Source organism: Brienomyrus brachyistius, chromosome 8, assembly GCF_023856365.1.
Source record: "Brienomyrus brachyistius isolate T26 chromosome 8, BBRACH_0.4, whole genome shotgun sequence".
Lineage (NCBI taxonomy): Eukaryota > Metazoa > Chordata > Actinopteri > Osteoglossiformes > Mormyridae > Brienomyrus > Brienomyrus brachyistius.
Window position 1 is genome coordinate 16,011,277 of NC_064540.1, and position 12,202 is coordinate 16,023,478.

At 48.1% G+C, this 12,202-nt stretch overlaps 1 protein-coding gene across 2 annotated transcripts in view; it reads right to left on the bottom strand.

Moving 5' to 3' along the window:
- The window catches only part of pdzrn3b (PDZ domain containing RING finger 3b), a 74,857-nt gene that overhangs the window by 20,958 nt on the left and 41,697 nt on the right, over positions 1-12,202 (bottom strand). The window lies entirely within an intron of this gene.

Sequence of the window (12,202 nt, forward strand, 5' to 3'; positions counted from 1 at the left end):
TCATATTGAATTTGACAGAAGCCACGCTTGGATGCTTGGATAACCTGCCTCGGACTCTATGACGTCACCCTGGATATTCACTGCTCACTGATCAGTGAGGTTTCTGCTGTTTCCCTCACAGCATGTCAAACGCATATTCAGTGTAGTCCCTCGCTTTATAGTATAGGGCAGTGATTCCCAACCGGGGGTACGCGTACCCCTAGTGGTACGCGAGCACATTACAGGGGGTACGTGGAAAAAAAATTTATATTTTATTTCCCTGATGATGGGTAAATATTATCAGCCATTCCATTAGCTGTGCCCTGGTATAGAAAGAAAATCTATCTGGGATGTGTTGCTTAATGAATTAAATGTTCAAGTTATGGAGATTTAATAAAATGTTTTAAATTTGATAATCAGTTGTACGTTCTACTTTTATTGAATCATCAACACATTTGACAAAGGGGGTACTTGTGGTATGAGAAAATCTCTCAGGGGGTACACAATTCAAAAAAGGTTGGGAAACACTGGTATAGGGAATCATTTCGTAAATATCATGCATCCTAGCTCAATAGTCACTGACAAGGAAAAACTCGTCTAACAAAAGACCACAAAACTGGAGAGCATGACATAAGTGGGCACCCTCCTGCGTATCCCAGCACCCACCCCCACCACTGCGAAACGGCGGAGAAGGCATCATGAAACCAGAGACAACAAACGAGCAGGACTGAGAATTCCCATTTTTTTTTAATTCATTTCTTGTTTCTGTGCCGACTGAGCATCCTGTCCCAGACAGGTCTGTGACCTCGGAACTTTCTGTAAACAGTCTGATCGGAGGTCCGGAAGAGACGGGCAGAACAGATATGACCAGACGGTGAGGAAGGATGTAAGGTGACCTGTCACAACGGTCCTGCCAGGTCCCACCCCCTATACCTAATGAGCCACAGTGTCAAGCTGCATGCACTGCAGGATCATTCATATTCATGAACCAGACTTCAGGACCCCCCTCCTCCCCACCCCATCCCCCAGCCCCCAGCCGCAGCTGGAGCCTAACAGCAACCAGTCTCAGCTTTTACTGGCTCGACTGGGCGTTCCACACGCCACTAGCACTGAACCGGCCTGCTCTCCCCAGCGCTAGACTCAGGTATACCTGACCTTAAAGGGACACAATGTCCCCACAAGGGGATGGATACTTGTTCTATTCCCTTATGGGGACCACTATGATTTTAATAAAAATCTGTGACTGCAATGAAAAAAATAAAAATGCAAAAACTTGGTTACTTATGGTTATGGTTAGGGCAGGGTGGGGGTTAAGGTTGTCATAGTTAGCGTTAGCATTTTTCCCATAGAAATGAATGAGCGGGCCCCATAAAGATATGTTCACCCAATATGTGTGTGTGTGTGTGTGTGTGTGTGTGTGTGTGTGTGTGTGTGTGTGTGTGTGTGTCTATGAGCGAGAGAAGCCGCCTGCTCAGCCACACAGGGGCTCAGACCCCGTTCTGTTTCTGTCCTTTAAAGACGCCAAATGAATTTCAGAAAGCAGACATACAGATTTAATGTTCTTTAGACGGACACCAACAGCGCAGTTTTATCTCACTGGCTTAGCTGGTATCAAAGAGCTGCCTTCATACAAGGAAGGAATTTAGCACCTCTGAATGGAGGCTGTGTTTCTGCCCCTTAAATCTCCCTGCCAGGCCGGCTGTCATAAGGTGTTAATGAATGGTGACCCCCCCCCCCCCCCCCCCCAGTGGAGAAAATGTCAGGGAGCCGAGTTTTATTATTGTACGGTTTGTAATGTAGGAATGTCTCAGGTTTCACACTCAATGGGGCGGAGCCAATCAAATGACTGCTTGGGGAACCGTGGCAGCAAACCTGAATGAGGCTGAACTGGGACCCCAAGTTCTCCACAAGCTGAGCGCCAGGTGAGTGAGTGATATGGGGTTAGGCTGTGTGATGTGAATCTCTGGCTGCCTCCCCCACCTTCCCTGGTGAGTCACTGTAATCATCCCTGGGTCTCAGATCCCTGCTGTGGGTCACCTTGATCTATGGAGAATGTGGACATGACTGTGTGGGAGATTCACAGGGGAAATCTGTGACGGGACAGAGGTGGAGACTCAGTCCATTCAAACACCATAATGGTCTGATGGGGTCACTGCTGCTACCTCTCTATAGGGAGCAGGCGGGTGGGGGTTCGGCGCTGGGTGGCGGCTGTGGGTCCCGCTTTGCTCATAGTGCACCAGGCAGCTGTCGTGTATGAGCCTTTATTTACACAGAGCGCAACAGACACGCAGGCCATGGGGATTAAGTAAGGGGAGAAAAACGACAACGGCTATAACGGTTTAATTGGGGGGAAGAGACTAATAATGCCGTATCTGTCACTTAAACACATTAACGGGCCCATCAGCAGAAGGGGGAGGGGGGCCCTCGGAGTCCTCGGGAGCTGTCAGGTCCGCATGGGACGGCAGAGCAGAACAGATGTGGGTGCCGGAGAGCGCGACCCAATAAACCCACGGCGGGGCTGCCGGTGTGCTTAGCGGGGAGCCCTCATGTGATTAGGGGAGGATGAAGAAGTGATGCGTGTGGCATGTTAAAGTTCTCACAGACAGACACACACACTCACGGAAGCACATACTGTACCACACACACACACGCATGCACGCATCACACTGCATACACACATACGACCATACACACTCATATGCACACGCATCACACTGCATAGACACAGATGCACACATACCCATGGAAGCATATACTGTACCACACGGGCATACACACACACACACATACACACACACACACACACACACACACACATTCACACATGCACGCATAACACTGCATACACACACATGCAGGAACACATTCACAAACACACGCATACACATGCACACTGAAGACAGATGCATGCACACACACATTTTTAGTTTTTTGATTGCAGCCACAGATCTTTATAAAACTGAGTTTCCCCTTGTGGGGACCAAAAAGGTAGTCCCCACAATATCAAAACAGCAGTCACATTTGGTCCCCACAATGTACCATATGCATCACACACACACGTTTTTACAAAGGACTCTCCTAGCATGGGTGGAGAACAGAAAAATGTGCTTATCTGATCTGTTGCACTGCCGCGGTGGCAGAATGCGATCGATTGCAGCTTAACGCCGTAAATCTGACAATATTACATTCCGGTGTACTGGGTACATCTGTGTTTGAGAAGTAAACTCGGCACTGTGTGCCGTGTGGGAAAACAACGCATTTCGTTCGGAGACTGATGGATAAACGTAACAGACGAATGACTTCCAGACAGACTGTGATGACAGAGGAAGCGAGATGTGACATAAAGCATAAAGATGGATTTAAATATGAATAAATTAGTGGCGACAGTGACCACTAATGAACGTGGCTGCATTAAACAGACGCCAGGGATCTCCTGACAGACTTATTATGTCTTTGGTGTTGGCTGACTGCCAGCCTGTTAATGGCTGAAAGTGGAATTAGGAGACATAATAGGGCAAAGCTAAAGCCCTCACCTAACCTTTGCTACAACACAAGGTAGATAGGTACACATCCAGAAAGCCACAAAAAAATATTTACGGTTCATTATCTAAATGCCACCACATTCCACCTGCAGGTAACTCAATGTCGCTTGTCAACAGAGTTAATAGGCTGGATATTACTGGGGTCAAGTTACATCTGTGCCCACACGTGCCGGCTTGAGGACTGGGCACCCCGCGGTGGCGTCTGCCCCCTAGATCTGTCCTCAGGGGCAGATTCACTCAGGGGCTACAGTCTGGGGTCCCAGCACACACCAGTTCCCCACTTCGGGAGAATTAGAAAAGTCGTTAAATCGGCAACACCTGCGTGTCCATGCTGACTGCAGCCCAGGGCCCCAAGATAAGTTAATCCACCCCTGCTTGTCTTGTCACGACACTCTCGGTACCGAAGATGAGCTCACGGCACTGACGGTGTGCTCACACCACCAGACATTTCGATCCGGAGCGGCTGATGTAATTCAATCACCAGGCTTAAGGCCGAGATTGTCTCAGCCTGAGTTACTGGGGCCCTCCCCATTTACCCAGAATGCACCTCATTACATAACAGCACCTTTGAAAATGAGAGCATTCAGTTGGGGTATTGGTGGCCATTGGTCTAACAGGTGAGTGATTAGGTAGGTGGGTGTGTAGATGGATGGATAGATGAGACTGTCACCTGAAAGGGAATCTAAAGATTGTCCTCTGAAAGTGAATTAGAGAAAATCAACTTTGGGTGGATATTTGGAGGACAATGAAAAATCTACAGCCTAATGCTGCTCATTTTCATTGCAACTGGAAACATGCAATTAGACAATAAAGAGAGAATCACAGGAAGCCAAACACACGATTAAAGATGTAAGCACTGTGCCTATAGTAACCATAGAGTAATAACCAGACCTTCCCTTGCCTTTTGATGTCTATTATACCTTTGACAATCTACAGAATACTCTACAGAGTACTCAAAATACTCTGGTAGAGTACTCAGAATACTCTGGTAGAGTACTCAGAATACTCTGGTAGAGTACTCAGAATACTCTGGCAGAATACTCCGGACTCTTCGACTATGATTACTCATTTATATAAGGTAGAAAATGACTAACAGGCTGTCTCTTGAGGTCTGAGATTCCCTCCGTTTTGCTGGCAATTGAACAGAACCCCTCAGAATTCGTCTTGGGCTCCTGGAGACACCGTGAGTAGAAAAACCCACCATAGAGGCCATGAAGTTCCCCCTGCTAGCCTGAGGGTCTGTCATTCAGGTACCATGACCTGCTTAGGCAAGACACGCCTGTGCCAGCAGAAAGTGGCAACGAGAAGCATTTTTGACTCCCAAGTGAGTGGGCTGTTCGTCTGTGTGTGTGGCAGGGTTCTGGTGACATGGTGGCAGACCCATCAGATCCATCAGACCCATCAGAACCATCCCAGTTGTCTGCTAGCCATCTGCTCCCTCACCTTCACTGAACTCCTACCCAGTACAGATCTGCCTAAGACAGTGCAAAGCTCATTATGGCGATAAGAAACTTCAATAACCATCCTCAGGAGCATCAAAGTCCAATTCATCATGACTTCCCTTCTGCTTGCCCCCGGACTACTGAGAATTGTGGGAAGGAGGCTAATCCGTTTAGCGCCGATGAAAAATAAATTTGTAACAGTCGGTATTATTCAGCTTTGAACGCTGAACTTCCCCATGCTTAAGCACACAAAAAGGGTTACGTGGATGAGGACCCTGACAAACCCCGAATTCACGTTTTCCGAATTTAAAAACACATTCACAGGCTTTGAAGACTGCAAAGACACACATTCAGCCGAGGTGCACATTTCTTACTTTGTATTATTTTTCACATCGATCTCAGAGAGCTATTCTCACAAAGTCCTGATCTCATTCATTTGTAGCATGTGTGTAAATGACAAAGGAACTTAACAGCTGTACTTTGTTAGGAGAACCAGGGTGTGTGTCTATTTTCATGTGATATCTCCGTGTGTGAATAGTTTTAAAAATGTCGGCCAGCTCCCAAAATGAGAAAATGGACACATAGTAAAGGCTTGATGATTAAGATGTGTACAGTACAACGTGAGCCGTATTATTAAGCAAAACACATTAGCCCTTAAGTGCTATTTTCTGCAGCACGGCATCAGCGGAAGACGGCATGTCTGTTTGAAGATAACAAGCCCCACACATCTCGCTCTCAGCCTTTGCAGGAGCTGGCATTTTGGGAGCGAGGGGGATGGAGGCCCTGTAATTTTCCTCCAATTGAAAGTTCATTTGCACGGGACTGTGCCACACATGCTGTCATTACAGAGGATAACGCCGGGCAGCGGATACGGGGGTGGGGTGAGTAATATCAGACAAAAGATGGCTGGGATAAGCGCACATCGACCGCCCCACCCAGACAGAAAGGACAGCCTCTGCCATTGAGGGACAGAGAGAGGAGTTGGCGATGTAGTGACAAGGCAAAGAAGCCAGGCAAGCAAGGACCTTTAAACGGGATGAGTTATGTGATCAAAGAAGGAAAAGGAAAAACAAATAAACTCACAGATGTGTTCCTTTCTCCTAATGGAAGCTGGTTGGGAGCGTGACCCAGATCGGTGTGCCAGTTCATATTGGACGAGTGGAATGCGACATTCAGATGAGAAAATACAGTAAAGTCGCTCAGAACGCACTCATTTTTACCAAGAACATCAGAATACTGAATATTGTGGGTTTTTTGGGTGATATTTTCTTGGGTAACAATTTAAAGTTTTATTGTCGTGCATGAAGGAGACTGATGTGTAGCAGAGTGAGAGAGGAATGTAAGAAAATCTTCACCGTTAAACACTGTCCAGAGTCCCGGAGATAGCTGAGGGCAGGTTACCTTCACGCAGCTGGACAGCGAAGGTCAACCTGAGGTCTTTCTAAATTAGCTTCTGCCCTTTTATCCAGACACATCTTTGACTCTGTTAATGACCCCAAACAGCAATTAGCAAATTAAAGCTGTAAGCCAATCAGACCCACACTCAGAAGGCCTTAAAAGAGTCAGGACCACTGGAAGGTTTTTGCTGTATAATTATATAGATGAATGCCGCTCTCGGCGGGGGCTGTGGGGGGGGGGCTCCTCCTTTATTTATGCTCCAAACAGCTTGAAATGGCCCCTTTGTATTATATTGGTCTCCATTAGCACCAGCGGGGGATGATATGACAACATGAAAGAGTGCGAATGAACGTGCCATGTTCCCTGCTCTACCGCACACAGCCCAGCAGCTCCTGATTAGTATAAGTATCTGGAAGATGGATGGATGGATGGTTGGATGGATGGATGGATGGATGAAAGCCTGTGACTTCACTAGAGATGATGTCTGGAGTTAGTCTAAAGCCAGCAGTCTTGGCTATAATCATCTAATAGTTGGGTTTAAGTCTCATATGAAAGACCACTTCAAACCACAAACTGCATTCTCCCGGTCTCCCTTCCTCCCGGTCTCCCTTCCTCCCGGTCTCCCTTCCTCCCGGTCTCCCTTCCTCAGGGTCATTTCAGTTGGTACTTTGATCGGTTGCTGGTGGTCACCTTACATTCCCCAGAGTGCATTGCTCTGCTTCCTGGCAACCCAAGCTCATTGTGACATGTTTTGAATGTCCCCACGAGGCGTGAAAGGACATCCTCCACTGTAATTCAATAAAGGGACAAAGCAGCAGCATGTTTTGGGTGCCCTCCATTGTCCCGTGGCAGAGGATGAGTGACAGCGGCGATCCTGAAGTGCCTCCTGGGGCCCTGGCGGCCGGGGAGCCGTTACCCTGTACCTGTCACTCAGAGCCGGGGCACAGCGACCTTCCGGCTTCTTCGGAGGCATCTCTGAGACGGACCGGGGTGAGGGGTCCTGCTGGTCACAGGGTCTACCCTTGGGGGCCGGTGTTAAACTCACACAGCAAATAGCACATGATTCTGGGCCAGAGCCTTGGTATGTCCTGCTATTCCAAGGAGGTTTTCCGTAAAGGATTCCACAGGTAGCTTGATAACTTAAACCAACAGGAAAACTGTGTAGTAGGAAAAGAAGTAAGCGACATTCCTATTGGACAACCCATACAAGGTACCTATGTAGTAGAGAAATCCTGTTTTCTGGATCACCCCCTGGACAATCTTTCCGTGAATGCTGAGTACACAAACAGCCCTCAGCTTTAACACAAACTCCGCTTGGAGACACGCATGTGAGCGAAAATACCGACAGGTCCACCACCGGCTGATGGCACACAGTCCCTGGCAAACCCGTGCACTGCGCACGTTTGCCCTCCACTCTCTGCTCACTCGATGTAAGTATTCCGCAATCTCGCTAATGAGAGAAATCCATGATTGTTCCCCACCACTGAAAAAAAATCCATTCTTATTGATCGATGACAAATGTGAGGGACCATTATGCGCCAATCAAGTCCTGCACGGTTTCAGTATCGGTGTGAAAGCTTAAGAACCTTATATCATCCTACAAAAATGTACTTAATTAGTACGTTTCTTCTTCCTGCAGAAAAGTTGCTTACCTAAAACCTCTTCAGAACTGGATCGTTCTTGCAAAAGAGAAGTAAAGGATTTCTATAAAATTGCTGAATACTATTTTATGATTATAATTTTATGATTATTTTTTTTAAATGTGCTTTGAAAGACATGGCAGGGAACTGCCAAGCCATTGACGTGATGCAGACCAACCATTTATTCCCAAACAGGTGAGCCTGACTTGACAGATAGCTTTTTCCACTTTCTGACTCATTTCCCTACTACACCCACTCTCAATGAAGGCTCAGATTAAATAACAGAGCGGCAATCTGCATTAAGCAAGCCGACTGGGGGGGGGGGGGGGGGGGGGGGGGGGGTGAGTCGGGAGGGGCTGCAATTAGCAGACTCTGTGAAGCATAATACCACTTCTGATGTGCAATGATTGTGCAGATCAGGTGCATTAACACTGCTGTTCTGCACATACTCTGATGATGAGATCATCGGGGTCTGTGGAGAGACACCAGCAACTGATGGAGCAGGGTCTGAGGGCCTGAGGGCATGAGGGCCTGAGGGCATGAGGGCATGAGGGCCTGAGGGCATGAGGGCCTGAGGGCATGAGGGCCTGAGGGCATGAGGGCATGAGGGCATGAGGGCCTGAGGGCCTGAGGGCATGAGGGCCTGAGGGCATGAGGGCATGAGGGCCTGAGGGCATGAGGGCCTGAGGGCCTGAGGGCATGAGGGCCTGAGGGCATGAGGGCCTGAGGGCATGAGGGTATAAGGGTCTGTGGGCATGAGAGCCTGGGGGTATGAGGGTCTGTGGGCATGAGAGCCTGAGGGTATGAGGTCCTTAGGGCACGAGGGCCTGGGGGCATGAGAGCCTGGGGGTATGAGGGTCTGTGGGCATGAGAGCCTGGGGGTATGAGGTCCTTAGGGCACGAGGGTCTGTGGGCATGAGAGCCTGGGGGTATGAGGGTCTGTGGGCATGAGAGCCTGGGGGTATGAGGTCCTTAGGGCACGAGGGTCTGTGGGCATGAGAGCCTGGGGGCATGAGCCCTGGCGACAGGAACGGCAGCCTCTCACACCCAAGTGGTGAGAACAAACTGGTGCCCAGTGACAAACTCGGCCTGAACCACAGAGAACATGTGTCACCCGCTGATGTTGCTCATGTGATCTTTGGTTCTTCTCTACAGATGATGAACCATGGTGTAGGAGCGCGGAACATCTCATTTGGGCCTTGGTCACTCCTGAGCTGATTCCCCCCACGGTACGAACGGGCAGATCTCTTCAAAAACGGTTCCGTTGAGAAATGGGGCCGCCGTAATCGGAGGCTTCATAAGCTCCTTGCTAATTGCCTTAGCGTCTGAAGCAGAAGCGTCGCGCGACACTGAGGCCGCAGATCGGCGTGACGGGGCCGCGGTGCGTCCCGTTCCCCCTGACTTCCATTCCGTACCGCTGCCGAAAACACGAGTGCCGCGCACTTTTACCGGAGCGGGAACGACAGCTCGGAGCCGTGGAAGACAGGGCCGGGAAATAAAACAAAAATGTCCCTCCTTCCAAAAAGTGTCTAGCTGTGACAACCTTAACTTAAGCTGGAACGTATGAATGAAAATCTATCCCTACACAAGTGGGCAGGTGTGAAAACAGCTAACTATGGACACATGAACAGGGAGCCTGGGATCAGAGTCTGCGACTTGTCAGAAGCTTCAGCTCATTAAGAACAGCACCGTAGCCTCTAACAATAAAGCTTTAATCTGGGGGAAAAAAAAACACATCCGGACTTTTCCACGTGAAAGTATCCACTGTATCAATTAATTCCATTAAATGTATGCAAAAACGCTCATAAATGAGGAAGCGGCACCGTTGTACAGTGCTGGACCTGAGCATGCAGCCTGGGAAACACCTCCAGCTGTGTGCCACTGGAGGTTATACGTCATCTGCATGTTTGCATTGGTGACTCTAAATCGGCCTCCGTGTGATGGACTGGCTTCCTCTCTAGAGTGGCCTCCTGCTCTGTGCTTCCAGAGACTACAGTGTGAGCCTGTGCTGGATAAATGCTTTAGGAAGATATGATTCAATCTATCAGTTTGCAGGTTAAGAAGCTGGTTAGCGTTTCTGGTATTATACTGCCACCCATTGGCAGATATTATTACCGCAGTTAACAGAATTGAGGCTTAGCAGAAATAACGGATTTCAAATAAGCAATAACAAGTGCGAAAATAATCGGATATAATTTACTTATATATTTAACGTGCTGCTAAATATTTAGTGTGCCATCCTATAATATCCTTCCCACACATCCATAATCATGTCACAAATACACTCTTCCTCAGTTTACACACTTTAATTAACCCATATTCTTTGGCAGCTAAACGTATACTGAGGAAGAGAATATCGATAGGGATGAGATAGGGATTGCTCCCAAAATTCTGACCAAACTGAGAATTCATACAAGTATCTTCAGGAGGTGATATCGCACGAGGTGTTGCTGAATATGCCTACTCGATCGTGTTCTCATGTGCCTGTTTTACCTCATCTTCCATTGCAGAAGACCAGTTCCAATACTCAAGAACAGCAGTACAGGGGATGGTACAGATCCCAGATGACGTTCTTGCCCAGACCCAAATATCAGTGATACTTCAGCTGCATCCTCACCAAAGGAGACCAATCCCATGATTCACTGCCCAAAGTTCCTTCCTGGGAGGCAAGTTAGCCTGACCGCTCTTGCCAAGGCGTTCCTAGTACTGAGAGACACCCATGAGCGCTGGAAAGAGCTGCTCCTCCACCGTTAGCCTCTCTGACTGCCCTACATCTCCCCAGTTGGAGTCACCCTTTCCCTCCTCTCCGTGTCCTGCGCCCGCCTCACTTTCCTCTCTCTCTCTGCCCCTCTTTACCCTCCACCCTGCTTCCCGGCCCCCTCTCTGCCGCCAAGGCTAGCAAATATAGTATAATACATATCAAATTATCTAACATGTAATTTTTATTGCTACGACAATTTCGTTTAGTTAGCGTTCGCCCAAAAGTGACATCTGTGTTGAGGAAAAGATGTTATTTAAAGATGGTGAGTAATAAAGACTGAAAGATGGTTAAGGCCGCGCAAGTGCGGTTATGGGACAGCATCCAGTGCAGCTCCATTGCCCAAACATAAATCACGGGGCCATGGAAGGCTGTGTGGTTTTCTCAGGGAGACCACGAATCTTACTGGGGGAGACAGCACCTTCGCGAGAGGTGGCAGGATCCTGTCCCGGACTCTGCACGCTGGAACTACACCCCCCCCTCATTATAAACAAATTTATAATACACATAAAGTCCACAGTCACAGGCTCCCCCCTCCCCCAGACAGACGGGCTTATGCTACCTGCAGCAATAAGCAGACAACGGCCGGCTTCTGGCGGACGGGATGCCTGTCTGGCACTTTCCAAAAAGCCTGCCAGCTGCCCCAATATGAGAATGTGGTCCAGGGAAGCGCAACCTCGCCCTGTAACCAAGGCAAGGGGGGTGGGGGATTGTCGGGAGAACAGCCCTGGTGTACACGCTTTATTTCCTTTTTTCGAAAAAGCAGTCAGCTGAAGCCAAGTCAACTTCATTTATGTGGCAGTTTAACAACAACCCTTGCCGACCAAAGTGCTTCGCATAGGTCATAAAATCACGGCATGGTATCAAGGCATAAGACCAACATAAAACACAGATACACAGCCTGCTCTGTAGTACATTTAAGTCCCCACAAATGCTGAAAACGGGAGACTTTTAAGTGCAGATTTAAAAGCTAAAACTGAAGAAGAATGTCTAATATGCAGTGATAAGCTACTCTAAACTGAGCACGGTGACGGACTGGCACACGATTATGTCAGCCAGCCCCCCGTCCCCTTCTGGTATTAACAATAAATACCAATGGGCTCCATTAAGTGCATGAAAAAACACTAAATACTAAAGGACAAGCAAAGCTCAAGAAAGGCGTGACATAACACCAAACTAACACGAAGCTAATATTCTTCACAAAATACTTATTTTCCAGCCATTTACGTTAATGTTTATCGAATCCAGGAAATCATTTATAAGGACTGTAAAACCAAGCTAAAACAAGCATTACAGCCCAAAAAAAGACAGCAATTAAATTTAGCCACTAGGAGGCTCCATGTCCCCAGATTGCAGTATTTTAAACACTAGATTTTCGGCTTTGATTGCACAGTATGCAGGCCATCCTGTGACTTTCCCTTAGATGAAGTTATACCCTCTAAA